The sequence below is a fragment of the Stylophora pistillata genome, chromosome 1, assembly GCF_964205215.1.
Source record: "Stylophora pistillata chromosome 1, jaStyPist1.2, whole genome shotgun sequence".
Lineage (NCBI taxonomy): Eukaryota > Metazoa > Cnidaria > Anthozoa > Scleractinia > Pocilloporidae > Stylophora > Stylophora pistillata.
Window position 1 is genome coordinate 39585224 of NC_142519.1, and position 27662 is coordinate 39612885.

The 27662-nt window shown below is 37.7% G+C and overlaps 1 protein-coding gene and 5 long non-coding RNA genes across 6 annotated transcripts in view; 3 read left to right on the forward strand and 3 right to left on the reverse strand.

Moving 5' to 3' along the window:
• Positions 1-27662, forward strand: part of LOC111334732 (uncharacterized) — a 183198-nt gene that overhangs the window by 73007 nt on the left and 82529 nt on the right. The gene's annotated exons all lie outside the window — the stretch shown is intronic.
• On the reverse strand, positions 4066-8208 carry LOC148742469 (uncharacterized). The gene is made up of 3 exons (XR_015999781.1): positions 7677-8208; positions 5948-5983; positions 4066-4893 (listed from the first exon to the last, which is right to left on the reverse strand). It is a non-coding gene; the product is annotated as an uncharacterized LOC148742469 (long non-coding RNA).
• LOC148742470 (uncharacterized) lies at positions 9804-13098 on the reverse strand. Its single transcript, XR_015999784.1, has 2 exons — positions 12992-13098; positions 9804-11578 (listed from the first exon to the last, which is right to left on the reverse strand). It is a non-coding gene; the product is annotated as an uncharacterized LOC148742470 (long non-coding RNA).
• On the forward strand, positions 11518-13540 carry LOC148742471 (uncharacterized). The gene is made up of 2 exons (XR_015999783.1): positions 11518-12868; positions 13316-13540. It is a non-coding gene; the product is annotated as an uncharacterized LOC148742471 (long non-coding RNA).
• On the reverse strand, positions 17461-21286 carry LOC148742472 (uncharacterized). Its single transcript, XR_015999786.1, has 3 exons — positions 20486-21286; positions 18747-18782; positions 17461-17524 (listed from the first exon to the last, which is right to left on the reverse strand). It is a non-coding gene; the product is annotated as an uncharacterized LOC148742472 (long non-coding RNA).
• Positions 25443-27075, forward strand: LOC148742473 (uncharacterized). The gene is made up of 2 exons (XR_015999789.1): positions 25443-26405; positions 26851-27075. It is a non-coding gene; the product is annotated as an uncharacterized LOC148742473 (long non-coding RNA).

Here is a 27662-nt window from a genome sequence, read left to right on the forward strand (position 1 = left end):
TGAGACATTTGATAAGTTTCTCCACCAAGAATCCCACAGTGAAGCGAAAGTGAAAATGATATTGTTATTCGTCGCATAGTTGATGCGGACCATTGCAGCAATTTGGAGTAGTTCGTGCTCAGATATCAGGAGAAGGATAGGAAATTAAACAATTGGAAACAAGCACTCACTGCCTCTTAAAGAGCAGAACTTTTCAAGAAAAACACTTATTTACATATAATCACCTACATACCACAGATAAACAACTAAGTACTGCTCTATAGTAAGCTTAATTTTATTGCGATAATAAAACTGCTCAAAAGCCTCGGCGAGTCTAAGTCTGAGTATATTAAAATGGAATTTATTGTCAAGGCAGAAAAGAGCCCACGCTTATCAAATTTGTAGCTGAACGTTTCTATAAGAAAATTAATTACCTGAAGAAGGTCATCCCATGAAATTGCTCGCGAAAACTCATATCGCAAAAATCACGAAGCGATTCGTGCGATTTGTGCGAAAACAAAATTAAAATTTGAAAGGAAAGCGTCTGTGGAACAGTTTAAACAATATGCTATCCTGGGTAACTGGTGAAATCGCCCCAATACATGTTCTGTCTATCAACCTAACATATAACGAGGTCGCCCCCACCATTACCAGTTCGCTCCCAAATAGTAAAAACTCGTTTGTAAAGCTGTTGAAGTTTTTGGGCTAGCGCGAAGTTCAAAAGTAGGGCGAGATAACTTGTTCTTAACTAAAAATTGCTGCTCAACAAAGCGCAAAACTGCGTCAAACTCTTTAGATTAAGACTTGGGTAGAGTAGCAGCTTTGCATTACTCATGCATTAGTCGTGCGCATTTAACACGACTACTAATTTGCAAGTGAAAATTTCATGTTCGTCGCAAAAATATCATAGATTCGACATGAAAAGAATTCATTCTGTGCAGGGAAATGAGTCGAAAAATCTGGGGGAAAACTTGTCTTTTGTTAGGGGGGACAATCGTTTCACGTTGAGGGGGTGACCTCGCAAAGGTGGTAGGGGGCGAATATGCAATGTGGCCGTGAATATACCATGACCGCTTTCCGGCAATGTACTTAGTTTGATGCACATGCAGAATGTCTCAAAGCCTCTAAACCAGCAAGAAAGTTCAATTTATTTCAGTCAGATAGCTATTTGCGTTTTCCTTGTTGTCAACATTTGGGACGTCGCTTGAGACGCAACAACTAATCCTTAATCATCTGAAATTTCGTCGCTACAGGCCGAAAAGTTCAAGAACACTTTGGAGCGCACAAAAGTACGTCAGGGGACTATCACGAAATAACAGAGCTCTTTAAATACAACGAGCATGCTTCGTAAATTTTTTGACAGCGCACAAGAAGTCGAATCGAAGATAGCCTTTTAAGCTATTTTTGGAGCATTTCAGAATATCAGCATAGCTTAGAAGCAGAATATTGCCTGAAACCTGGCTCATTACAATCGCACAAGAAACATAGGCAAAGGAAGGCGTTTGGGAAGCGAAGTTTATCGTTACCTGTGAGGGAACAGTATCTTATTAATCTGACTATCTAAAGTAGAATATGCTAACTGAAATACATAGATCAAGTCTAGTATTACTAATCATAAACAGTCATTAAATCACTTTTCTTCATGGTGAACTCAATAAGGGGATCGTAACTTATATAATTTTACAAAAAAAGTTGGCTTTTGATGATGGTGTCCCTTGACGGTTGTGCGTGTTTCGTTTAGCAAATTGGCGTTGTCTTTTGATGACAGATTTAATTGATTACAAGACTCACAATTGACAATAATTCCGCTCATTGTTTTAAGTGTTAGTTTATTATGTTTTAAACCAGTTTTTCAGAAGAAGGACTTGGTGAGGATGATGAACCTGATTATTTGCAGATTACTCTGAATATTTGAAGAGTAGGCCGCGAAGCTGGAAAAAGAGGGGTCGAATTGCTATTAAAGGAACCTACTCATTTTTGTCATCAGCATTCTTCTCTCGGCTCCGTCACATGTAATTTACTTGTGAAACCTTGTGGAACCCGAAAAGGTTTGCGAGGAAAAAAGAATGATCATAAGCTTGATGATCGACAATTATTCACAAAAGTGGAGGTGAATAATACTTGCTATTCACTTCCAAACCGCTAGCCAATTTTCGCGCACGAAAAGCATTATTCTCTGATGTGGTATATAAACCAACTTTAGTTAGTGGTGTTGAAAGTTACATCCTCAATATGTTATTGAATTTTTCATTCGGCTCCGTTCATGACTGAATGAACAGTGTGGAAGGCTCTGTCAGTCATTTATGATCGTCAGGGTTAATAATTTTGTCCTGAGGCGATCCACCCAACCATCGTTTATACTTATACCGGATCACTCACAGTTTCTGGGCAACCAGTCGATTTTAAATCGTCACGATTTATAAGTCACTCGATAAACGATTTAAAGCGAGACTCGTTTGTTTGTGAATAGAAACGAGACTCGTTTAGGAACGAGACTCGTTTTTAGAAACGAGACTCGTTTTTAGAAACGAGACTCGTTTGTAGAAACGACACTCATTTTTAAAAACGAGACTCGTTTGACGAAACGAGTCGTTTTGCGAAAGGGATCACTCACAGTTTCTGGGCAACCAGTCGATTTTAAATCGTCACGATTTATAAGTCACTCGATAAACGATTTAAAGCGAGACTCGTTTGTTTGTGAATAGAAACGAGACTCGTTTAGGAACGAGACTCGTTTTTAGAAACGAGACTCGTTTTTAGAAACGAGACTCGTTTTTAGAAACGAGACTCGTTTTTAGAAACGAGACTCGTTTGTAGAAACGACACTCATTTTTAAAAACGAGACTCGTTTGACGAAACGAGAGTCGTTTTGCGAAAGAATACTCGTGTGCCAAACTTTGCTCTTGGCGCATGCGCGGATGTATATATTTTTTTTTCCAGGGTAAAGTTTTAGGCTCAAGATAAGCTGGGATTTTGCTGCAATATGTTAAGGTAATCTCTATTTTCTTTTTCTTGGGATTATAAAGTGCAGGGAAGGCCTTAACCGATATTTTTATAGAGCTTCTAGCATGAATTTCAGCACATAAAGTAGCACTAATTAATTAACTAATTAATTAATTAATTGAATCGGATCCTATCCCATTACTAAAGTTACTTCATCTTTCCACAACAAGAGGGAAACCAGAAATTAAAACCATGAAAGATGTACATTTTGATAAATAAAAATTAAATGCTGAAACTTCGTATTCATTATGCAAGGAATATTTCATCATATTTTGCTGTTTTAGACTTTTTTTTCCCTTTAAGTAGACGCATAGCTGCTTCAACTTGGGCTTTCTATATCGCACATCTGGAGTTATCTTTAGGAGACTGCCCTGTTGCCATTGTTACTGTCGTTACGAAATTTTTTCATTTCCAATCATGAATAAGTCTACTTGTTTTTATTTTTGCCTGCTGGAGTGTAATGAATGTTGTTATGGTACTAGACAATAATCAAAATAATAGGAGTAGGTTCCTACAGGTGCTAAAGGTTGAAATTGAAGGGCTTTTCAATGACTTTGCCAAGTTTTAGATAAATTGAAGGACCTCTTTTGGAAAGGTTTGCATAAGAAAGTTTAAAAATTATTTAACATTATTTCTCAGCTTTTCTATTAAAGTACTGCAATTTTTTACTTGAAAATTGTTGAGAAAAAGCATTGCAAAAATCAAGTTCTAGTCCTCAAATTCAAGTACTTTCAAGACCTTGAATTTGTAATTTTTGAATTCAAGCATCTTCAAAGACTTTCAAGGCTTTTATGAACTATGAGTAGGTAATGTACTTGCCTTTAACTGCAAGGAGAAGGGAATTTTTTATCTATTATTGATATCGAATCAAAGTTTGTTGCAAAATGTTCACCCAAGGGGAGTTTTCACAAATCAGTTGATTGAAGCAATATTACTTTTCAATAGTTCATGTTGTTTTTAATAGAAAAATGTCTGAATATTGAATATCGCTGATGGCCACAACAAGAGAAGTTGTACTATTTACAGTTTTAGTATATTCAATTAGAGGGATTTGACTTTCATTAGATACCAAGAGGCAATACACATATTTTGACCTTTTAGTGGGTTAAAAATACATGTCATAAAAAAAGAACTGAAAACCTCATTGAAAACCCTGTGCATTCATTATTATTTCTTACAAGATTTTCAAGAACTGATTTGCTATTAACTGAATCAGACATTGTTCCTTCACTGTAATCACTTTTAGGATCTAAACTTACTTAATTTAATTCAGATGGTTCTTATTATCTCCCTTTTTTTTTTCCATGCTACAATAACTATTTTGCATAAGTCAGCCAGTACATTTCGATGATTTTTTATTAATATTCAAGATTTATTTATTTAACACATGATAAATATCATTGGTTTGCATTTCTGTGAATTCCCATCCCAGTCATGAACTGTGGAAGAGAAACAAATACAAAGAGTTAGGTGTGAATTTTGAGTGAAAGTCAATTTAAGATGACAGGCATGGGTAATAGAAAGATGAAACAATCTTCAACTAAAAAAGGCCTTCTAGATGGATGATTTGACTTCCAAGAGACAAGAAGGAACTCTAGGCCAAAAATGATAAATAAGGTAAACCCAGAAATGGCAGTGATTATAACCATGGCAAGGAAGGGAATTAAAGAAAAAGGAGAGGAAGTTATGAACTAAATCAACTAACTTGTAAGAGAAAGGGCTGACAACTTGGCGTTTAGTATTCTGGTTATTTCCTTTTTTTTTTTTTTTGGGGGGGGGGGGAGGAAAGGTGGGGCATGTTACCTTAAAATTCCACAATAGGATTTAAATCATTCACACCTACCACCTCTATTCATTCACAGGTTCATTGTTACAATGTAAAGATCCATTACTTGACATCAGAAAGTTGTACTGGGGAAAAAAAGAGCAAAAAACAAGTGGGAGTATGTCTTTCTAATGACAGAAAGACATACTCCCACTACAACTAACCCTATTTCAGAAAATTTGGCTGAAATAATTTTTTATTATAGCAATACCAAACATCTCAGTGAGTCAACCAGACTCGTTCTCAGCGAGCCAACTAGACTTATTCTCAGCGAGCCAACCAGACTTATTCTCAGCGAGCCAACCAGAATTATTCTCAGCGAGCCAACCAGACTCATTCTCAGCGAGCCAACCAGACTTATTCTCAGCGAGCCAACCAGACTTATTCTCAGCGAGCCAACCAGACTTATTCTCAGCGAGCCAACCAGACCTATTCTCAGCGAGCCAACCAGACTTATTCTCAGCGAGCCAACCAGACTTATTCTCAGCGAGCCAACCAGACTTATTCTCAGCGAGCCAACCAGACTTATTCTCAGCGAGCCAACCAGACTTATTCTCAGCAAGCCAACCAGACTTATTCTCAGCGAGCCAACCAGAATTATTCTCAGCGAGCCAACCAGACTTGTTCTCAGCGAGCCAACCAGAATTATTCTCAGCGAGTCAACCAGACTTCTTCTCAATGAGCCAGACTTACAAAGTCCAGTATCCTCAGCAAGTCAAAGCCCAGTATCCTCAGCAAGTCAAAGACCAGTATCCTCAGCGAGTCAAAGACCAGTATCCTCAGCGAGTCAAAGACCAGTATCCTCAGCGAGTCAAAGACCAGTATCCTCAGCGAGTCAAAGACCAGTATCCTCAGCGAGTCAAAGACCAGTATCCTCAGCGAGTCAAAGACCAGTATCCTCAGCGAGTCAAAGACCAGTATCCTCAGTGAGTCAAAGACCAGTATCCTCAGCAAGTCTAAGAGCAGTATCCTAAACAAGCTAAAAAGAAAGCATTTAATTTGGGGCCAGTCAAGGTATATGGATCCTCTACAAGTGATAGCTTTAGATTTGCAGCAAATTTAATTCCATTAAACACTATGAGTCTTAGTATTATAAGCAAGTTGAACTATAGATACAAAATAAGGGACAATCATACTAACCTTTGGAATAAAGCTCCAGGGGAATTGTCCAAATTTCTGTAAAAGAACAAATATGTTAGCCAAGTCACTGGTACCACTAAATGAGGAAAAAATCTAAATGAGAGTGAAAAGGAACCATTGAGTGCTGTATAATTTTTTAAATATCACCCTGAACTTTAATCAAGTGGAAACTATTTTAAGAAGTTGATTCTGTTTGCTTTACTTGCCTTTCATAAAAAAATAGCTGTTGATAATGGGTGCATAAATACTCCTTTTCTGAATTTTAACCTTGATTTCAATGTTTCCCATCAGCGGAGAGAGTGATCTCAGGATAAACAATGTTCTTCCTATTTTAAAATTTATAAATGAACTCTTAACATATTTCCAAGGTTGTGATAATTCCACTACCTAATTGACTTGGCAATTACCTGGTTTTTGATAATACATTTTTTACTAAGCCAAGTCATCTCCTACCTCTCCTGGGCTGGATATTCAAGCTCTTCCCCTTTATAACTTGGTTATGCAATATGGTTAAATTACTACAGATTGCTAAAATTTCTGTGCCTTTTCTCCTGAGCGAATAAATACGAAATGGAAAGTACAGAAACATATCTGCCTTCTGAGTTGTTTCAATTCTTCATAATGCATGAGATAAATGAATGAAGATCCATCAAAATCATAACCTCCACGCATCATGGCTAATGTGGCATTACATTTCTATTTTTCTTTCCTTTTACTTCATCTGGTAATTTGTCTTTCAAATGGCTCTAACCAAATGATAAAGTTCAGTGGTTGAGATTCTGAACTTGCATCCATTGTTTGGACCTCACAATGAATTACAATAATTTATAAACAATATTTGGCAAATGAAAAGGTCAACTTTTGGTTTCACCGAGGAACAGCATACGTAGATCACTGTACTTAATTCTCACCTTGAAAAAAAATAAGGGGCCACCCTTACACTCGTTTTTCAAGTGAATAACCTTTTCACAGGGTCAAAACATTGAGCCCTACTGACTAAGATTGACCTAATATTATGGAAATAACAAGAAAAGGCCTTGAACCAGTTAGGAGCTTTCTTTTTAAATTGTTTATTGAATAAGAAATGTGGAGACAAATAATACCGCAAACAATGCATAATGATAGTTGCTTGGTAACGCCAGTTACTTATTAAAATTAGCTTTAATTTTTAATCCAAGAAAAAGGTAATCTTCGGAACGAACCAACATGACAGGGTTAAAAATCGATATTTTGACGTACTTGGTTAAAGTAGTTGATTAGCTTCTTCGTGTCCTAGAAAAATTCGGCGTTGTAACTGGGCCAGACTCCAAATCAACGTAAATTAAGAACGTATCCTCGTTTGCAAGTGAACTCAGTTCAAGGTCAGATCATGGGTCATCTTTACTTTCGGAACGTAGTGACACAGATTTCACAGGGAACTTTATAAAGAAAAATTTCCCAAATCCTTAGAGGAGCTGCGTTCGTTTTTGGATCCATCTCAAACCTCCAGTAAACAAGCCTGATTGTAAATAGTTATTGAATAATGAAACGCTGGGGCCAAATTTATTTAAACATGGAATTGTTTCGCGTAATTCCGCCCAAAAACCCTTTGGCTATTGGACAGGAGGGTAATCAAAACCTTTGCTTGGCATGTATGATACTGTAATAAGAATACGTGGCACTAGCTTACTTGTAACATAAGTTGAACTGTGAACTTATAAAATTCAGCTGAATTTAGTCACGTACTTACCCGACTCTCGACTCTTGCCTTGTAAACAACGTAGCAACCGGTATCATTTCAAAAGCATAGATGTGTCATCATGTAACAGAAATGGATTGTTTATGTGATGTATTCCACTACATTCTCGTTAAGCAACTTCTAAAACGACTGCCATTCTCGACACACGCGTACCATTGTGGCTGTAGCTGCTGGTTTCCTCTCTAAGCCATAACTAAGTCTAAGCTGTCACATCAAGTTGGAACACGCTGTGCTTGTTAAAAATTAAAAAAACATCGAAGGGAGAAAAAGATAAGGCTGAAGGCGTGAACGAAGCCAGTAAATCTAAGATGTAAAATTACGACCTTGATGGCAAAGTAAAAATTTGAATGACATTGCGCTTAATTCAAGGACCTTTGCCGGCGTGGGAAAGTTCAATCTCGAGCCTAGGGGCATCTTGGCGTTTGTCAGCGGTATGACCTCAGGGAGAATGGGTTACCATAAGCGCCCAGCCTCAAATAAGCGCCCAGCCTCAAATAAGCGCCCAGCCTCAAAAAAGCGCCCAGCCTCAAATAAGCGCCCAGCCTCAAATAAGCGCCCAGCCTCAAATAAGCGCCCAACCTGAAAGCCCAAAAATTAAGGTTACCTCCTACCTTCGCGGATGTCCTTCGGGAGAAAATTCGTACGCGCGCTAGTTGGAAGAAAACCCTAACAAACTAGACATCAAAACAAAGGTTAATAAATGCAATTTACGATAGAAATATAATTTCGGCGATTTTTTCACTTAGGAAGTGTCAGGAGCCGGAAAGGCGTGAAACGACCGAGTGTTTTTCTATTGAATTTATCAGGTATCGGATCCCGCGGCACGAGAAAAATGGCTGCCTAGTCTCATTCACAAGGTATCAATCAACAAAAATGTGTCAGGCTTTTCCAATATTCTGATTGGTTGTCTGGATATTCGCATCTAAAGTTAGAGTAGCGAAAAATATGCGAAGCGTTTTGCGTAAATGGACACCACGTAAAAAATATTTAAAAGATCAAAATTTCCTGACACACTTTTGTTCGTCATCATCCCGGGAATGTTTTGGCGAAATTTCACGAAAATTGGTCAAATCTACATACCCTATAAATTCGTTCAAAGTGGATGTATTCCTCTCAAAATCAAATGCGAGATTTTAGCTCCCAAAGGTTTGTAAACAACTTGCGCCACACCAGGAGATTATCTCGCCTCCCGAAACCGCAAACCAATGAGAAAGACGAGACCCGCCGTCAATGACAATGGATCAAGATTGTCCCGGGAAAAGTATCGTGTAGCAGTCTTTTTTTTTTTTTCTCGCCCTGTTGATCGTTTTGTAATGGACAAAGTCGGCGAAGAGAAAACCCTCGGCAGAAAGGGTAAATCTGTCGCATTCTTCTTTTTCTCCATCGGTTTCGTCAGATTCCAACGAAGAATCTTGTTTACAACCTTCTGTGGTGTTGACTTTAATTTTTCCGCTCTTTGCCCCAAGGATAATTGAATGCTGTCGATCTTCAGTGGATGCCAAGCTTGTCGACGGCTCCTGGCCAAACCAAGAACCTTTGTCGCTTTGTTTTGTTTTGTTTTTTCTTTTTTTTTGACAAAATGCTGCCATCTCTCTCTTCTTTGGACCTTTTTCTCTTTTTCTTTACCCAAGGACTCTTCTCTAATTTTGAGTTTTGTGTTATATCCACGAGAAAAGACTTTCTACGAGCAGATTACTTCCACGTATGAAATTTGTCAAGGGCGCGATGTAATATTCCTCCTAATATTCGAATATTCCCCCGGGGGGTTCGCCCATTTACGAGATTATGACACCTTCCTGATTTATTAACTTTTATTCGAAAATACTTTTTTTTAAATAAGTCGGACGCTTTTTGAAATTTTTAATTTTTTTTCTTTTGCAAACACTAGTTAAAAAGTGTAACTTCAATCTAGTCCCAAAACAAATTAGCCTCTGAAGGTAGGAAGTAACCTTAAATAAGCGCGCTTAATAATGATAAATAATAATAGTAATAACAATAATAATAATGGTCTCTATTGATTCAAAACAGAAAAATACAGTCCTAATGTTACAAGCAATTTGAGTTAAAAGAGTAAAAGGTTAATAATTCCACAAAATTAAATTTACCACTTGATTACAGTTAAAAATTGTCATATAGGTTATGTCTAAAAATTAAACGACCAACGAATGTATTTTTAAAACGTTTACTTTTGATGCTTGTTCTGGTGCCAGACGTAGTCCGTAAGTTGTAGCTGCAGGCCTTTACAAGCGGAATAAAAAGCGACAGGGGTGATTGGCGGCCTTAGAAACCTTTTTAAAAATACTGCTGCTTCTGTAAAATTGATCGTAAATTGTGATTTCTTGTAATAAAATTCCGTTTCCAACGATCGAAAAAAACATTGTAGTGGGGTGAGGTCGGAGTCTGATGCTCCATATGGGCATATGTGAAATCGGGGAAGTACTAAGGAATCGAAAAGAAAGTCTATTTGTACCTGCTTATACCCCTCTTTACGTAGACATCTAAGGACATAGAGGCATTTAAAGTGCACCTACACCCAAAAAATTTTTTTCGCTTAACGAAGTAAGCTTATTTTTTTGAGTATTTCTGCGAAAAAATTTTTTTATTTGCTCAAATCTTCAATTTTCTATGCCCAGTCAAAATACGGAAAATCGGCCGCCATCTTGCCCCACGACCGAGTTTAAAGAGGAATGGCTCTAGTGGGTAATGTGACGTCAAATCGAGAACACGAAAGTCTGCATTTCACACATTTTCACTTGTTTGGGAAGGTTGTAGTAGATAATTGTCCGAAAATATGCCGACTAAGTGTGTTGTAGAAGGATGTAGCAACGTGCGAAATTTGCAAGAGGGTATCGCGCTTCATACATTCTTCATACAACACACCTAGTCGGCATATTTCGGACAATATCGACGACAATCTTCCCAAACAAGTGAAAATGTGTGAGATGCAGACTTTCGTGTTCTCGATTTGACGTCACATTACCCGCTAGAGCCATTCTTCTTTAAACTCGGTCGTGGGGCAAGATGGCGGCCGATTTTCCGTATTTTGACTGGGCATAGAAAATTAAAGATTTGAGCAAATTAAAAAATTTTTGCACAGAAATACTCCAAAAAATAAGCTTATTTCGTTAAGCGAAAAAAAAATTTTGGGTTTAGGTGCACTTTAACATGTGTATTGAACCTACAGTCACTCTGAAAGGTGACACCTAGAATGCTCACATAAGTACAACTAGGGATCCCTAACACAGGAGGGTACAATTCATGATTGCCTTTCAAGGACTGTAAGCTCCTTACATTTGCTGGGGTTAAATAACATTCCATTTTTTCTATCCACTCTAAGAAATGTTTGACCAATGTCTCAGACATGTCTTTAACTTTGTAAACAGGAGCAATGATATTTCAGTGAAACAGCAGCATACTAGAATAACACTGGCAGGGTATCTAAATAGATCTCTAGATCATTTATAAAAATATGGAATAGTTAGTGTCCGCTTACGCTACCTTGAGTAGTACCTTGATTCAATAATTTCCAATCAGAAGAAATATTATTGTAGCAAATTCTTTGGTTTCTACCTTTCAAAACACACGGGTATAGTTTAATTATATATGGATTTAATTGGAGATTTCTCAACTTTCTTGCGAGCAAGAACCAGAATACGGCAATTGAATTTTTTTTATTGGTTGATTGAAAAGGTGATGGACTCAACACAGAAAGTGTGTTTTTCTGAAGGGATCGATCGATGTTTTAACAGTTTTTTTTTTTGTTGTCTTAATCAAATTTTTCCATTGTAAACTCCCAAACTGCCACTCGATGCGTGGAAAACATCCAACCAAAGCCACTGCACAAAGCAATGACGGGAAGATGTTTTTCATGAAACGATGGATTGCTGTTGTTCCTGCCAAAGACGTACAAGTAGATATAAGTCATTTCATTAACTTGTTTGGAATAAAAAGTAGAAAAGAAGAGATTGTAGAGCCGGTGCAAGCGAGCGGATATGTAAATGTAGAAAAGTAAGATGTCAGAATAGCATGAAATAACAAATTCAAAAAAAGAAAGTCTGTGATCATGATCAGCATCAAAGGAGAAATCGAGATGTTTTTCTTGATATGTAAAGAAAATCGCGAAAAATGGTTGTATGTTTGAAAACACAGAAATGAGGTGCGTCGCCATTCAAAGCCTTTCTCAGGCCACACTTTCAGCATCTGCTTACACTTAAAAGTAAACCGTTCTGAAAATCCATCACACCCACGTCTAGGGTAATCCGAGAAGAAACTTCAGATGTTAATACAGAGGGTTTCCTTTCATATTTATATATGAATCTTAAGCTGGCCTGTACTTCTGTGATGCACTTCACCCAAATATTAGTAAGATGTCATGGCCTCCGAAACCTACCGAGCTATGTGATAGTGCAGTCAAACTTTCAGAAGAACTAGATGCGTTTCTATACTCTAAACTGGCAACACACACACATCTCGGCGGAATATTCTGATCGCGTGCGGCGCCTTGTTACCTCTTTTGGCCAGGACATTATTTAAGGAGTTACGGCAGGAGTACAAAAACCACCCAAGCAAATACTGTTACCGTATGCCGAACAATGTTCAACTTATCCAGATGCCACACCGATTGGGGCATGAGATCGGTCCTTTGCCTGAAACTATCAAGCCATATATCAAAGCAACACTCCCGTGGGGTATTATAGATAGATTGGAGGAGACCCTTTCTGGTGCAGGAACCAAAAAGCCAGTGGCTAGGATGGATTTAACATTTCTGTCCTTAATGAGGTTCAACTATCTCACTGGCTGTCAACAGGTATCTCCCGAGTATCGATGTGCCTGCTAATGACATGGCTACCGTTCACAAGGTTCTAGTGCAGTCTCTCAAGGTAAAGAACACGCTCAACTTAAAGAGCATCGGCTTCGTCATTGACTTAACACTGTATGCAAAGGCAAGCGAGGGACAATGGAAACAAAGCGCAAAATTGAAAGATATGGTTATGAAAATGGAAGTATTCCACACAGCATGCACCATGTTGTCCAACACTGGCAAACGCTTCCAGGATGCTGGCTTGCGGGAACTGTGTGTAGAGTGTGATGTGATAGCAGAAGGTTCTATTGCAGAAGTTCTAAAGGGACTTACTCGTGTATGAAGCCCGATACTGATAAATCCCTTGATTCCACTATTCCTGGTAAGTGGAAAAATTTTCTTTACAGAATTTTAAAAAATTAAAAATGAAAAAATGAAGCTGTAAACCTATTTGTTTCTGTACTTCTAAACATAGCAAACTTTACATAAAGTAACAAGAAATCACCTTTATAAAGTTATGTTTTTATAGACTCATGCATAATACAAATTTAACTGCCAACTGCAAGAAGAAAAAAAATCAAGGCCTTTCCCTTTAACTTTAAAGATGACAAGGACATGGGAGGGCAAAGACATGACATTGAAGAGAGGAAAACTTTAAGTGAGGGTAAGATTTAACAAACAAAATTCATTAAGTTTCATGGCTGAAGAATTTCTCCAGTTTTCTAATTTGCTCAAAGCATTCCAAAATGGGAAATTCAGGCCAATCCCGCATGACCAAAAACCTATAAACAACTGACGACAACAATTTCTTCTTACTATCCTCACACAGAACCAGAAAGGAAGAAAAAGAAGACCCGAAAGAGAAGAAAGAAGAAAAATAATGAATCTCAGCAAGAAGGAAACGAAAAACCTAGTTAAAGTGTAGATGAAGTTATTAATAAGTGCAAAAATTATCATGCAATGTCTTCTATATTGAAATAGCCTTAACTTTTCTTTCAATACCTGTCAAAAAGTTATCTTTGCAAATGTGATGAGAATAAATGATATAAAGTTTTCCAATATGTATTAGTCGACTGTAATCGGGCCAGATGGTATTATTTGACAACATTTTCCAGAGGCAAAGAGGTCAACGAGCTATAATTATATGCAACTGATAACAAAAGTTTTTGTTTCAGTCATTATGGTCATTATGCACTTATCAGCGGCCGTCCCAGGGGGGGAGAGGGTGACCCCGGGGAACCCCTGGGCATTTGCAAAGGAATTTCCTAAGCCCCCTAACCAACAATAACATTGTTCAATATAAAGCTACCAATGCCCTTCCCCTGGGGACAAAGAAGTATGCTCTACTAACTCAAACAATGTAATGCTCCAAAAGAATGTTATTTGCCACAAACTAAAACTTACTTCAGCTTGTGTTTACTATACAGGGCTATACAGGGCTCAAAGTTAAAAACATCCTATGTGGCTTTTTGCCGGCGACTAACTGGAAAAAGTAGTAGTAGTAGTAGTAGTTTTTTTACATCTGTAGGTATCAATGGTAATAGCCAGTCACCATGGTAAGGATCTTTTATTCTCAAGATGGCGGCAATGGTAAAAATCCAGTGGGTGTTTTCCCATGTGTCTCGTCTCGGAGGTGCAAATGCACTTCAATGCAAAATTGGCGACGAAAGTCTATTCCCCCGTATGACCCCAGGGTCGACCCCCAGGATGGCAGCTGCTAGGTACATAATTATTAATCTCGTTATCTGTTTCTTAAAAATTCACAAACAATCACTAAATCAAAGCTCTCTTTCTTAAAAATATCTTTACCGAAGCAATCTCATCTCTGTAATAATCTAGAAAATTTTCCTAAACATAAACATGTCAGAGCATTTTTTCATAGCGAATTAGATTTGTCATTTTGATTTGCGTTTATTTTGATGAGATCCCTGAGATAAAAGATAGTTTACGACGAAAAAATTCATTTTAAGAAAGAAATGATCATGTACTTTTAGATCATGTATTCTATGAATACAGTTTTCATAAATTACTCGGGCTTTCCGAAGGAAACGCCCGAAATAAATTCGGCTTTTTTTTTTTTCAATTTCAACCTTTGGCATCTGTAAGAACCTACTGCTATATAGTAATATATTTTTTTGATTATTGTCTAGTACCATAACAACATTCATTACACTCTAGCAGGCAAAAATAAAAACAAGTAGACTTATCCATGATTGGAAATGACAAAATTGCGTAACGACAGCACAAATGGCAATAGGGCAGTCTCCTAAAGATAACTCCAGATGTGCGATAGAGAAAGCCCAAGTTCAAACAGCTATGCGTCTGCTTGAAGGGAAAAAAAGTCTAAAACAGCAAAATATGATGAAATATTCCTTGCATAATGAATATGAAGTTTCTGCATTTAATTTTTATTTATCAAAATGTACATCTTTCATGGTTTTAATTTCTGGTTTCCCTCTTGTTGTGGAAAAATGAAGTAACCTTAGTAATGGGATAGGATCCGATTCAAGCTTTAAACTTAATTCGACACAAATATCCAGTGCTACTTTATCTGCTGAAATTTATGCCAGAAGCTCTATAAAAATATCGGTTTAGGCCTTCCCTGCACTTTGTAATCCCAAGAAAAAGAAAATAGAGATTACCTTAACAAATTGCAGCAAAATCCCAGCTTATCTTGAACCTAAAACTTTACCCTGGAAAAAAAACTATACTTCTGCGCATGCGCCAAGAGCAAAGTTTGGCACACGAGCCTTCTTTCGCAAAACGACTCTCGTTTTGTCAAACGAGTCTCGTTTCTAAAAACGAGTCTCGTTTCTACAAACGAGTCTCGTTTCTACAAACGAGTCTCGTTTCTACAAACGAGTCTCGTTTCTATAAACGAGTCTCGTTTCTATTCACAAACAAACGAGTCTCGCTTTAAATCGTTTATCGAGTGACTTATAAATCGTGACGATTTAAAATCGACTCGTTGCCCAGAAACTGTGAGTGATCCTGCGAAAGAATACTCGTGTGCCAAACTTTGCTCTTGGCGCATGCGCGGATGTATATATATTTTTTTCCAGGGTAAAGTTTTAGGTTCAAGATAAGCTGGGATTTTGCTGCAATATGTTAAGGTAATCTCTATTTTCTTTTTCTTGGGATTATAAAGTGCAGGGAAGGCTTTAACCGATATTTTTATAGAGCTTCTAGCATGAATTTCAGCACATAAAGTAGCACCAATTAATTAACTAATTAATTAATTAATTGAATCGGATCCTATCCCATTACTAAAGTTACTTCATCTTTCCACAACAAGAGGGAAACCAGAAATTAAAACCATGAAAGATGTACATTTTGATAAATAAAAATTAAATGCTGAAACTTCGTATTCATTATGCAAGGAATATTTCATCATATTTTGCTGTTTTAGACTTTTTTTTCCCTTTAAGTAGACGCATAGCTGCTTCAACTTGGGCTTTCTATATCGCACATCTGGAGTTATCTTTAGGAGACTGCCCTGTTGCCATTGTTACTGTCGTTACGAAATTTTTTTCATTTCCAATCATGAATAAGTCTACTTGTTTTTATTTTTGCCTGCTGGAGTGTAATGAATGTTGTTATGGTACTAGACAATAATCAAAATAATAGGAGTAGGTTCCTACAGGTGCTAAAGGTTGAAATTGAAGGGCTTTTCAATGACTTTGCCAAGTTTTAGATAAATTGAAGGACCTCTTTTGGAAAGGTTTGCATAAGAAAGTTTAAAAATTATTTAACATTATTTCTCAGCTTTTCTATTAAAGTACTGCAATTTTTTACTTGAAAATTGTTGAGAAAAAGCATTGCAAAAATCAAGTTCTAGTCCTCAAATTCAAGTACTTTCAAGACCTTGAATTTGTAATTTTTGAATTCAAGCATCTTCAAAGACTTTCAAGGCTTTTATGAACTATGAGTAGGTAATGTACTTGCCTTTAACTGCAAGGAGAAGGGAATTTTTTATCTATTACTGATATCGAATCAAAGTTTGTTGCAAAATGTTCACCCAAGGGGAGTTTTCACAAATCAGTTGATTGAAGCAATATTACTTTTCAATAGTTCATGTTGTTTTTAATAGAAAAATGTCTGAATATTGAATATCGCTGATGGCCACAACAAGAGAAGTTGTACTATTTACAGTTTTAGTATATTCAATTAGAGGGATTTGACTTTCATTAGATACCAAGAGGCAATACACATATTTTGACCTTTTAGTGGGTTAAAAATACATGTCATAAAAAAAGAACTGAAAACCTCATTGAAAACCCTGTGCATTCATTATTATTTCTTACAAGATTTTCAAGAACTGATTTGCTATTAACTGAATCAGACATTGTTCCTTCACTGTAATCACTTTTAGGATCTAAACTTACTTAATTTAATTCAGATGGTTCTTATTATCTCCCTTTTTTTTTTCCATGCTACAATAACTATTTTGCATAAGTCAGCCAGTACATTTCGATGATTTTTTATTAATATTCAAGATTTATTTATTTAACACATGATAAATATCATTGGTTTGCATTTCTGTGAATTCCCATCCCAGTCATCAACTGTGGAAGAGAAACAAATACAAAGAGTTAGGTGTGAATTTTGAGTGAAAGTCAATTTAAGATGACAGGCATGGGTAATAGAAAGATGAAACAATCTTCAACTAAAAAAGGCCTTCTAGATGGATGATTTGACTTCCAAGAGACAAGAAGGAACTCTAGGCCAAAAATGATAAATAAGGTAAACCCAGAAATGGCAGTGATTATAACCATGGCAAGGAAGGGAATTAAAGAAAAAGGAGAGGAAGTTATGAACTAAATCAACTAACTTGTAAGAGAAAGGGCTGACAACTTGGCGTTTAGTATTCTGGTTATTTCCTTTTTTTTTTTTTTTTGGGGGGGGGGGGAGGAAAGGTGGGGCATGTTACCTTAAAATTCCACAATAGGATTTAAATCATTCACACCTACCACTTCTATTCATTCACAGGTTCATTGTTACAATGTAAAGATCCATTACTTGACATCAGAAAGTTGTACTGGGGAAAAAAAGAGCAAAAAACAAGTGGGAGTATGTCTTTCTAATGACAGAAAGACATACTCCCACTACAACTAACCCTATTTCAGAAAATTTGGCTGAAATAATTTTTTATTATAGCAATACCAAACATCTCAGTGAGTCAACCAGACTCGTTCTCAGCGAGCCAACTAGACTTATTCTCAGCGAGCCAACCAGACTTATTCTCAGCGAGCCAACCAGACTTATTCTCAGCGAGCCAACCAGACTCATTCTCAGCAAGCCAACCAGACTTATTCTCAGCGAGCCAACCAGACTTATTCTCAGCGAGCCAACCAGACTTATTCTCAGCGAGCCAACCAGACCTATTCTCAGCGAGCCAACCAGACTTATTCTCAGCGAGCCAACCAGACCTATTCTCAGCGAGCCAACCAGACTTATTCTCAGCGAGCCAACCAGACTTATTCTCAGCAAGCCAACCAGACTTATTCTCAGCAAGCCAACCAGACTTATTCTCAGCGAGCCAACCAGAATTATTCTCAGCGAGCCAACCAGACTTGTTCTCAGCGAGCCAACCAGAATTATTCTCAGCGAGTCAACCAGACTTCTTCTCAATGAGCCAGACTTACAAAGTCCAGTATCCTCAGCAAGTCAAAGCCCAGTATCCTCAGCGAGTCAAAGACCAGTATCCTCAGCGAGTCAAAGACCAGTATCCTCAGCGAGTCAAAGACCAGTATCCTCAGCGAGTCAAAGACCAGTATCCTCAGCGAGTCAAAGCCCAGTATCCTCAGCCAGTCAAAGACCAGTATCCTCAGCGAGTCAAAGACCAGTATCCTCAGCGAGTCAAAGCCCAGTATCCTCAGCGAGTCAAAGTCCAGTATCCTCAGTGAGTCAAAGACCAGTATCCTCAGCGAGTCAAAGACCAGTATCCTCAGCGAGTCAAAGACCAGTATCCTCAGCGAGTCAAAGACCAGTATCCTCAGCGAGTCAAAGACCAGTATCCTCAGCGAGTCAAAGACCAGTATCCTCAGTGAGTCAAAGACCAGTATCCTCAGCAAGTCTAAGAGCAGTATCCTAAACAAGCTAAAAAGAAAGCATTTAATTTGGGGCCAGTCAAGGTATATGGATCCTCTACAAGTGATAGCTTTAGATTTGCAGCAAATTTAATTCCATTAAACACTATGAGTCTTAGTATTATAAGCAAGTTGAACTATAGATACAAAATAAGGGACAATCATACTAACCTTTGGAATAAAGCTCCAGGGGAATTGTCCAAATTTCTGTAAAAGAACAAATACCACTAAATGATACTGGTGGTACCACTGGTACCACTAAATGAGGAAAAAATCTAAATGAGAGTGAAAAGGAACCATTGAGGGCTGTATAATTTTTTAAATATCACCCTGAACTTTAATCAAGTGGAAACTATTTTAAGAAGTTGATTCTGTTTGCTTTACTTGCCTTTCATAAAAAAATAGCTGTTGATAATGGGTGCATAAATACTCCTTTTCTGAATTTTAACCTTGATTTCAATGTTTCCCATCAGCGGAGAGAGTGATCTCAGGATAAACAATGTTCTTCCTATTTTAAAATTTATAAATGAACTCTTAACATATTTCCAAGGTTGTGATAATTCCACTACCTAATTGACTTGGCAATTACCTGGTTTTTGATAATACATTTTTTACTAAGCCAAGTCATCTCATACCTCTCCTGGGCTGGATATTCAAGCTCTTCCCCTTTATAACTTGGTTATGCAATATGGTTAAATTACTACAGATTGCTAAAATTTCTGTGCCTTTTCTCCTGAGCGAATAAATACGAAATGGAAAGTACAGAAACATATCTGCCTTCTGAGTTGTTTTAATTCTTCATAATGCATGAGATAAATGAATGAAGATCCATCAAAATCATAACCTCCACGCATCATGGCTAATGTGGCATTACATTTCTATTTTTCTTTCCTTTTACTTCATCTGGTAATTTGTCTTTCAAATGGCTCTAACCAAATGATAAAGTTCAGTGGTTGAGATTCTGAACTTGCATCCATTGTTTGGACCTCACAATGAATTACAATAATTTATAAACAATATTTGGCAAATGAAAAGGTCAACTTTTGGTTTCACCGAGGAACAGCATACATAGATCACTGTACTTAATTCTCACCTTGAAAAAAATAAGGGGCCACCCTTACACTCGTTTTTCAAGTGAATAACCTTTTCACAGGGTCAAAACATTGAGCCCTACTGACTAAGATTGACCTAATATTATGGAAATAACAAGAAAAGGCCTTGAACCAGTTAGGAGCTTTCTTTTTAAATTGTTTATTGAATAAGAAATGTGGAGACAAATAATACCGCAAACAATGCATAATGATAGTTGCTTGGTCACGCCAGTTACTTATTAAAATTAGCTTTAATTTTCAATCCAAGAAAAAGGTAATCTTCGGAACGAACCAACATGACAGGGTTAAAAATCGATATTTTGACGTACTTGGTTAAAGTAGTTGATTAGCTTCTTCGTGTCCTAGAAAAATTCGGCGTTGTAACTGGGCCAGACTCCAAATCAACGTAAATTAAGAACGTATCCTCGTTTGCAAGTGAACTCAGTTCAAGGTCAGATCATGGGTCATCTTTACTTTCGGAACGTAGTGACACAGATTTCACAGGGAACTTTATAAAGAAAAATTTCCCAAATCCTTAGAGGAGCTGCGTTCGTTTTTGGATCCATCTCAAACCTCCAGTAAACAAGCCTGATTGTAAATAGTTATTGAATAATGAAACGCTGGGGCCAAATTTATTTAAACATGGAATTGTTTCGCGTAATTCCGCCCAAAAACCCTTTGGCTATTGGACAGGAGGGTAATCAAAACCTTTGCTTGGCATGTATGATACTGTAATAAGAATACGTGGCACTAGCTTACTTGTAACATAAGTTGAACTGTGAACTTATAAAATTCAGCTGAATTTAGTCACGTACTTACCCGACTCTCGACTCTTGCCTTGTAAACAACGTAGCAACCGGTATCATTTCAAAAGCATAGATGTGTCATCATGTAACAGAAATGGATTGTTTATGTGATGTATTCCACTACATTCTCGTTAAGCAACTTCTAAAACGACTGCCATTCTCGACACACGCGTACCATTGTGGCTGTAGCTGCTGGTTTCCTCTCTAAGCCATAACTAAGTCTAAGCTGCCACATCAAGTTGGAACACGCTGTGCTTGTTAAAAATTAAAAAAAACATCGAAGGGAGAAAAAGATAAGGCTGAAGGCGTGAACGAAGCCAGTAAATCTAAGATGTAAAATTACGACCTTGATGGCAAAGTAAAAATTTGAATGACATTGCGCTTGATTCAAGGACCTTTGCCGGCGTGGGAAAGTTCAATCTCGAGCCTAGGGGCATCTTGGCGTTTGTCAGCGGTATGACCTCAGGGAGAATGGGTTACCATAAGCGCCCAGCCTCAAATAAGCGCCCAGCCTCAAATAAGCGCCCAGCCTCAAATAAGCGCCCAGCCTCAAATAAGCGCCCAGCCTCAAAAAAGCGCCCAGCCTCAAATAAGCGCCCAGCCTCAAATAAGCGCCCAGCCTCAAATAAGCGCCCAACCTGAAAGCCCAAAAATTAAGGTTACCTCCTACCTTCGCGGATGTCCTTCGGGAGAAAATTCGTACGCGCGCTAGTTGGAAGAAAACCCTAACAAACTAGACATCAAAACAAAGGTTAATAAATGCAATTTACGATAGAAATATAATTTCGGCGATTTTTTCACTTAGGAAGTGTCAGGAGCCGGAAAGGCGTGAAACGATCGAGTGTTTTTTCTATTGAATTTATCAGGTATCGGATCCCGCGGCACGAGAAAAATGGCTGCCTAGTCTCATTCACAAGGTATCAATCAACAAAAATGTGTCAGGCTTTTCCAATATTCTTTGAACTTTGAACTTTATTTTTATTTAGACACGGTAAATCTATCAGATAAAATGATAATATTATTACAATCTATTATTACAGTTACAATCTATTTTAATCTATATAAACATGATCTAAAATTTAAAAGTGAAATAGAAAAAAAAATAAAGAAATTCTGCTTTACATAGATGCCGTGTGTGTTTTGTCGATTCAGACGAAGAAATTGCGACAACCATTTCGGAAGGATTGAAGTGATTTTGCTTGCCGCAATTCAGGGGACAAGCTATTCCAGATAACCGCACCGTTATAGCTAAAGCTATTTTTCAGGAAATTGGTGCGGGGCAATGGAACAGCTAGTTTGTTTTCAGAGTTCCTTAGATTATATGGAGGATCATATTTAGTGAAAAGAGAACCAAGATAGTCGGGCGCAAGACCATGTATAGATTTATAGACTATGGTGGCCACTTGTATTTGTCGCTGAGTATCTAACCGTCTCCAGTTAAGTTGCACAAAAAGAGGATCAGCGCTTGTGTCATAACTGGAGAAGGTCAGAATACGGGCAGCCCGGTTTTGCAACTTTTGGAGCTTATTCGAAAGACCCTTGTTACAATTCCCCCAGACCTCGCTGCAGTAATTAAAGTACGGTTGAACTAAGACATTGAAAACGGACTCAAGCGTGGTTCGATTAACAAAAGGCCTACAACGTTTAATTGCTCCAATGCCCGATATTCGCATCTAAAGTTAGAGTAGCGAAAAATATGCGAAGCGTTTTGCGTAAATGGACACCACGTAAAAAATATTTAAAAGATCAAAATTTCCTGACACACTTTTGTTCGTCATCATCCCGGGAATGTTTTGGCGAAATTTCACGAAAATTGGTCAAATCTACATACCCTATAAATTCGTTCAAAGTGGATGTATTCCTCTCAAAATCAAATGCGAGATTTTAGCTCCCAAAGGTTTGTAAACAACTTGCGCCACACCAGGAGATTATCTCGCCTCCCGAAACCGCAAATCAATGAGAAAGACGAGACCCGCCGTCAATGACAATGGATCAAGATTGTCCCGGGAAAAGTATCGTGTAGCAGTCTTTTTTTTTTTTTCTCGCCCTGTTGATCGTTTTGTAATGGACAAAGTCGGCGAAGAGAAAACCCTCGGCAGAAAGGGTAAATCTGTCGCATTCTTCTTTTTCTCCATCGGTTTCGTCAGATTCCAACGAAGAATCTTGTTTACAACCTTCTGTGGTGTTGACTTTAATTTTTCCGCTCTTTGCCCCAAGGATAATTGAATGCTGTCGATCTTCAGTGGATGCCAAGCTTGTCGACGGCTCCTGGCCAAACCAAGAACCTTTGTCGCTTTGTTTTGTTTTGTTTTTTCTTTTTTTTTGACAAAATGCTGCCATCTCTCTCTTCTTTGGACCTTTTTCTCTTTTTCTTTACCCAAGGACTCTTCTCTAATTTTGAGTTTTGTGTTATATCCACGAGAAAAGACTTTCTACGAGCAGATTACTTCCACGTATGAAATTTGTCAAGGGCGCGATGTAATATTCCTCCTAATATTCGAATATTCCCCCAGGGGGTTCGCCCATTTACGAGATTATGACACCTTCCTGATTTATTAACTTTTATTCGAAAATACTTTTTTTTAAATAAGTCGGACGCTTTTTGAAATTTTTAATTTTTTTTCTTTTGCAAACACTAGTTAAAAAGTGTAACTTCAATCTAGTCCCAAAACAAATTAGCCTCTGAAGGTAGGAAGTAACCTTAAATAAGCGCGCTTAATAATGATAAATAATAATAGTAATAACAATAATAATAATGGTCTCTATTGATTCAAAACAGAAAAATACAGTCCTAATGTTACAAGCAATTTGAGTTAAAAGAGTTAAAAGGTTAATAATTCCACAAAATTAAATTTACCACTTGATTACAGTTAAAAATTGTCATATAGGTTATGTCTAAAAATTAAACGACCAACGAATGTATTTTTAAAACGTTTACTTTTGATGCTTGTTCTGGTGCCAGACGTAGTCCGTAAGTTGTAGCTGCAGGCCTTTACAAGCGGAATAAAAAGCGACAGGGGTGATTGGCGGCCTTAGAAACCTTTTTAAAAATACGCTGCTTCTGTAAAATTGATCGTAAATTGTGATTTCTTGTAATAAAATTCCGTTTCCAACGATCGAAAAAAACATTGTAGTGGGGTGAGGTCGGAGTCTGATGCTCCATATGGGCATATGTGAAATCGGGGAAGTACTAAGGAATCGAAAAGAAAGTCTATTTGTACCTGCTTATACCCCTCTTTACGTAGACATCTAAGGACATAGAGGCATTTAAAGTGCACCTACACCCAAAAAATTTTTTTCGCTTAACGAAGTAAGCTTATTTTTTTGAGTATTTCTGCGAAAAAATTTTTTTATTTGCTCAAATCTTCAATTTTCTATGCCCAGTCAAAATACGGAAAATCGGCCGCCATCTTGCCCCACGACCGAGTTTAAAGAGGAATGGCTCTAGTGGGTAATGTGACGTCAAATCGAGAACACGAAAGTCTGCATTTCACACATTTTCACTTGTTTGGGAAGGTTGTAGTAGATAATTGTCCGAAAATATGCCGACTAAGTGTGTTGTAGAAGGATGTAGCAACTTGCGAAATTTGCAAGAGGGTATCGCGCTTCATACATTCTTCATACAACACACCTAGTCGGCATATTTCGGACAATATCGACGACAATCTTCCCAAACAAGTGAAAATGTGTGAGATGCAGACTTTCGTGTTCTCGATTTGACGTCACATTACCCGCTAGAGCCATTCTTCTTTAAACTCGGTCGTGGGGCAAGATGGCGGCCGATTTTCCGTATTTTGACTGGGCATAGAAAATTAAAGATTTGAGCAAATTAAAAAATTTTTGCACAGAAATACTCCAAAAAATAAGCTTATTTCGTTAAGCGAAAAAAAAATTTTGGGTTTAGGTGCACTTTAACATGTGTATTGAACCTACAGTCACTCTGAAAGGTGACACCTAGAATGCTCACATAAGTACAACTAGGGATCCCTAACACAGGAGGGTACAATTCATGATTGCCTTTCAAGGACTGTAAGCTCCTTACATTTGCTGGGGTTAAATAACATTCCATTTTTTCTATCCACTCTAAGAAATGTTTGACCAATGTCTCAGACATGTCTTTAACTTTGTAAACAGGAGCAATGATATTTCAGTGAAACAGCAGCATACTAGAATAACACTGGCAGGGTATCTAAATAGATCTCTAGATCATTTATAAAAATATGGAATAGTTAGTGTCCGCTTACGCTACCTTGAGTAGTACCTTGATTCAATAATTTCCAATCAGAAGAAATATTATTGTAGCAAATTCTTTGGTTTCTACCTTTCAAAACACACGGGTATAGTTTAATTATATATGGATTTAATTGGAGATTTCTCAACTTTCTTGCGAGCAAGAACCAGAATACGGCAATTGAATTTTTTTTATTGGTTGATTGAAAAGGTGATGGACTCAACACAGAAAGTGTGTTTTTCTGAAGGGATCGATCGATGTTTTAACAGTTTTTTTTTTTTTGTCTTAATCAAATTTTTCCATTGTAAACTCCCAAACTGCCACTCGATGCGTGGAAAACATCCAACCAAAGCCACTGCACAAAGCAATGACGGGAAGATGTTTTTCATGAAACGATGGATTGCTGTTGTTCCTGCCAAAGACGTACAAGTAGATATAAGTCATTTCATTAACTTGTTTGGAATAAAAAGTAGAAAAGAAGAGATTGTAGAGCCGGTGCAAGCGAGCGGATATGTAAATGTAGAAAAGTAAGATGTCAGAATAGCATGAAATAACAAATTCAAAAAAAGAAAGTCTGTGATCATGATCAGCATCAAAGGAGAAATCGAGATGTTTTTCTTGATATGTAAAGAAAATCGCGAAAAATGGTTGTATGTTTGAAAACACAGAAATGAGGTGCGTCGCCATTCAAAGCCTTTCTCAGGCCACACTTTCAGCATCTGTTTACACTTAAAAGTAAACCGTTCTGAAAATCCATCACACCCACGTCTAGGGTAATCCGAGAAGAAACTTCAGATGTTAATACAGAGGGTTTCCTTTCATATTTATATATGAATCTTAAGCTGGCCTGTACTTCTGTGATGCACTTCACCCAAATATTAGTAAGATGTCATGGCCTCCGAAACCTACCGAGCTATGTGATAGTGCAGTCAAACTTTCAGAAGAACTAGATGCGTTTCTATACTCTAAACTGGCAACACACACACATCTCGGCGGAATATTCTGATCGCGTGCGGCGCCTTGTTACCTCTTTTGGCCAGGACATTATTTAAGGAGTTACGGCAGGAGTACAAAAACCACCCAAGCAAATACTGTTACCGTATGCCGAACAATGTTCAACTTATCCAGATGCCACACCGATTGGGGCATGAGATCGGTCCTTTGCCTGAAACTATCAAGCCATATATCAAAGCAACACTCCCGTGGGGTATTATAGATAGATTGGAGGAGACCCTTTCTGGTGCAGGAACCAAAAAGCCAGTGGCTAGGATGGATTTAACATTTCTGTCCTTAATGAGGTTCAACTATCTCACTGGCTGTCAACAGGTATCTCCCGAGTATCGATGTGCCTGCTAATGACATGGCTACCGTTCACAAGGTTCTAGTGCAGTCTCTCAAGGTAAAGAACACGCTCAACTTAAAGAGCATCGGCTTCGTCATTGACTTAACACTGTATGCAAAGGCAAGCGAGGGACAATGGAAACAAAGCGCAAAATTGAAAGATATGGTTATGAAAATGGAAGTATTCCACACAGCATGCACCATGTTGTCCAACACTGGCAAACGCTTCCAGGATGCTGGCTTGCGGGAACTGTGTGTAGAGTGTGATGTGATAGCAGAAGGTTCTATTGCAGAAGTTCTAAAGGGACTTACTCGTGTATGAAGCCCGATACTGATAAATCCCTTGATTCCACTATTCCTGGTAAGTGGAAAAATTTTCTTTACAGAATTTTAAAAAATTAAAAATGAAAAAATGAAGCTGTAAACCTATTTGTTTCTGTACTTCTAAACATAGCAAACTTTACATAAAGTAACAAGAAATCACCTTTATAAAGTTATGTTTTTATAGACTCATGCATAATACAAATTTAACTGCCAACTGCAAGAAGAAAAAAAATCAAGGCCTTTCCCTTTAACTTTAAAGATGACAAGGACATGGGAGGGCAAAGACATGACATTGAAGAGAGGAAAACTTTAAGTGAGGGTAAGATTTAACAAACAAAATTCATTAAGTTTCATGGCTGAAGAATTTCTCCAGTTTTCTAATTTGCTCAAAGCATTCCAAAATGGGAAATTCAGGCCAATCCTGCATGACCAAAAACCTATAAACAACTGACGACAACAATTTCTTCTTACTATCCTCACAGAACCAGAAAGGAAGAAAAAGAAGACCCGAAAGAGAAGAAAGAAGAAAAATAATGAATCTCAGCAAGAAGGAAACGAAAAACCTAGTTAAAGTGTAGATGAAGTTATTAATAAGTGCAAAAATTATCATGCAATGTCTTCTATATTGAAATAGCCTTAACTTTTCTTTCAATACCTGTCAAAAAGTTATCTTTGCAAATGTGATGAGAATAAATGATATAAAGTTTTCCAATATGTATTAGTCGACTGTAATCGGGCCAGATGGTATTATTTGACAACATTTTCCAGAGGCAAAGAGGTCAACGAGCTATAATTATATGCAACTGATAACAAAAGTTTTTGTTTCAGTCATTATGGTCATTATGCACTTATCAGCGGCCGTCCCAGGGGGGGAGAGGGTGACCCCGGGGAACCCCTGGGCATTTGCAAAGGAATTTCCTAAGCCCCCTAACCAACAATAACATTGTTCAATATAAAGCTACCAATGCCCTTCCCCTGGGGACAAAGAAGTATGCTCTACTAACTCAAACAATGTAATGCTCCAAAAGAATGTTATTTGCCACAAACTAAAACTTACTTCAGCTTGTGTTTACTATACAGGGCTATACAGGGCTCAAAGTTAAAAACATCCTATGTGGCTTTTTGCCGGCGACTAACTGGAAAAAGTAGTAGTAGTAGTAGTAGTTTTTTTACATCTGTAGGTATCAATGGTAATAGCCAGTCACCATGGTAAGGATCTTTTATTCTCAAGATGGCGGCAATGGTAAAAATCCAGTGGGTGTTTTCCTATGCGTCTCGTCTCGGAGGTGCAAAT